Raw genomic sequence first — 3,598 nt, forward strand, 5'->3', positions numbered from 1 at the left:
GCTATAGGTGAATATTCCGTTTATGATTGGGTCCAAAAGGGATGTTACGGTATGACTTCTAGCTTCGATTTGACCTACAAATCAAACAAACGAACCACTCGACAGGACAAGGTGGAAGATAAGAGGTTACTAAAAGAATTTTTTGATTGTTTACCAAAGTTGCCTTCACATTATGGACGTTCAAATTCAAGAAAATTGTATTTAGAAACGGTAATCCGGAGCCTAAATCAATTATTTAAGTTATACGAAATTAAGTGCAAAGAAGAAAACAAAGCAACCCTGTCGAGAACAATTTTTAGCAAAATGTTTTATTCTATGAACTTGTCAATTCACTCCACTAAAAAGGGTAAATGTGATTTGTGCACAAAACATGAAGTTGGTCAATTATCAAACAAAGAATGGAATACGCACAGACGTAAAAAAGAAAGGGCTCGTGAAGAAAAAAGGAGAGACAAGGAAGAAGCAAAACTGAACAAAAAAGGTCGGGTTTTAACAATGGATTTACAAGCTGTAAAAGTGTGTCCGTATGTCCAAGCCAGCACAATATTTTTTAAGTTAAAACTGTGTTGCCACAATTTTACAGTTTATAATGTAGTACCGCATGAGGCAAAGTGTTTTTGGTTTAGTGAAACTGAAGCAGATATGACTGCATCGACTTTTGCTTCTTGCATTATGGAATACCTAACAACAGACTGTCAGAATGAATCTGGACCAATTATAATTTACAGTGATGGATGTACTTACCAAAATAGAAATAATATTATAGCAAATGCATTATTAAACTATTCTGTAAATAATAACATAGAAATTATTCAAAAATTTCTCGAAGTTGGACACACACAAATGGAATGCGACTAAGTTCACAGCTGCATCGAAAGGAAATTAAAAGGACGAGACATTCATTTACCTAGTGATTATCTACGAATAACAAAGGAAGCAAGAATGAAGCCCTTTCCATATGAAGTTAAATGTATGCAATATTTTAATTTTAAAGATTACTCAATCAAGAAATATCAAAGATATGCATCTATTAGACCTGGAAAGGTAAAAATTAGTAATACTATGAAACATTCTTTATAACTGCCTGTCATTTTCCCTTTAAGGTCACAAATGATCCTGTGGTCACCGATATTAGAGCTCTCCAATATTTGCCGAATGGAAACATTTATTACAAATTGGATTTTGATGATGAATGGCGAGAACTTCCACAACGACAAAAACCTGTTTCTCAAATGGTAGAATATCCACAAATGTATAAAGAGAAACAGAAAAAAGAGAAACCCTTGTGTAACTGACAGTTTCAAAACAAACAAACAAATACTTTCCCAGTTTAATATAAAACGTCTTTTATGTCTACTGAAAAAAAATGTTTTTAGGGTTACAAGGTATTAGAACTTCACAGACGAAATAGTACTAACTAATGGATATAATTCAGCATGAATTTATTCAATATTTACTAAGTAATTCAAATAATGTTATTCAATAATGATGAAAAATACCAAATAATACATATTTAAGTTATATTATAGTTAGGAAAAAAAAATAATAATAAATTTTACGTATGTTATGTTGAAGCTTTTTGCCGTTATGGGGTGGGGGAGGCCGGCTCGTTTTCTAGCTCAAAGCACGCACTCCAGTAAACATAGTATATCTCGATGGTAATATTACAGAAAGCTGTTGACTTACGATGCCTTTACTTACACTAAAAATCCAAAGAGAGAGGCACTTTTTTGTGTACTGCGTACATTTAGGTAATCCCCCTTTTTGTTTAAGCGGTTTTGACATTTTATGTATGTCACATTAGAGTCCTTTTGCGTTTATTGTCTTATTTGTGCTTATTATCAATTTTTGCGTTGTATTTTTTACGAATAATTTTCGAGAATAATTATTGTAAAAATGTTTTGCATTGTGTCTGGATGTAGCGAAGATGAAGTTGGAAAATTATTTTGTTTTCCCAAGAATAAGGACAGGTTAGTATTTTAATTATATTAATTTTTAATTTCAATAGTATTCAAATTTTAATTTCATTTTTATTAGTGGCTATTTACGATTTAATTTACATAAAGAATATTAATTAGCTGATATTTGATTGTGATGTCGGAATCGCAATTTCTCTCCCTTTCCTTAGGTACTATTAAGGAGTATTAAGGACTGGCTGTTACATTAAGTAAATAAAATTTTATCCATTTTCCGAGAAAATTAAATGTGATAGAACATTTTTCATAATATGTTTGTTGTTTGAATGTTTTTTCTTGCACTTGAGGTATATTTTTAAAAAGAAATGAATTAAATTATTCTGTTCTAGGTCTTATCAGTGGCAACAATCAATGGGAATGGTACCTAGAATAGTTTCAACTTCTGTAAAAATTTGTAATAGACATTTTTCGCAAGATTGTTTCATTACACCAACTTTATTAAAACGTGGTGCAATACCTACATTATTACCTGCAATTAACCAATATAACATTGAAACACAGGTAATTATTATAATTAATATTTACTAGGTGTAAATAATTAATTACAAGCCACTTCACATTAGAAAATTAACATTAAATCTGTTGTTACAGATATCACCAAATTCAGTAGTAACAGAGAGCATTGTTACAAAAGCCAAGGAAAGTAATATTAGAGATGAAGTAGGTCTGATTACTATAAAGAGAAAAGTAACTAATTAAATCTGTTGTTATTATAGATATTACCAGATTCATTTATTGAGGAGGGAACGACAAGGGAAAGTCCAGCTAGAGATGAGGTAAGTCTGATTAATATATAAATATATATATATATATAGAGGGTGTCACACAAGAATGCCTCAAGCTGTAATTCAGTCATTTACAATCCGATTTTCACGAGCCAGGTATCAAATGAAATGGTTTGATAAATACTATGATTCAAGCTACAAATAAATTTTTTCCAACCCCATCTTCAATTTCAAGCGATTATGAACTTTTGTTTTTCAAATTGCACCGTATATTTTTCGTCACGTCATTAGATAGAGATTTTTTTTTTTGAATCCAATGATGTACAGTACATCCATTTTGAATGTACTTTTAGCAGAGAAAAGACACCCTGTATATAGAGGTTATCACACAAGAATGCCTCAAGCTGTAATTCAGTCATTTACAATCCGATTTTCATGAGCCAGGTATCAAATGAAATGGTTTGATGAATACTATGATTCATGCTACAAATAAATTTTTTCCAAAGCCATCTTCAATTTCAACCGATGTCAACTTTTGATTTTCAAATTGGTCGGTATGTTTTTTTTCACGTTATTGGCTAGAGATTTTTTTTAAATCCATTGATGTATAATACATCAATATTAATTGTAATTTTAGTAGAGAAAAAAATTAAAACACTTTCCGAACATTCTCATAAAATCACATGCGTTATTATGTAGTGTGCCATGGAAAAAAATAAAAAACAACTTATAACTGTCATTACAAATTATTAGTGCCATTTTTAATAAGTATAATTCGACGTTTTTTAAAGATATCATGAATTTCAGTGAACTTACTGACATGCTACAAGTTTATTTTGAATGTAGTAAAAACAGTAGTCAGGCATTGCGACTTTACACGGAACGTTTTCCGGAAAG

The sequence above is a fragment of the Onthophagus taurus genome, unplaced genomic scaffold (genome assembly GCF_036711975.1).
Source record: "Onthophagus taurus isolate NC unplaced genomic scaffold, IU_Otau_3.0 ScKx7SY_22, whole genome shotgun sequence".
Lineage (NCBI taxonomy): Eukaryota > Metazoa > Arthropoda > Insecta > Coleoptera > Scarabaeidae > Onthophagus > Onthophagus taurus.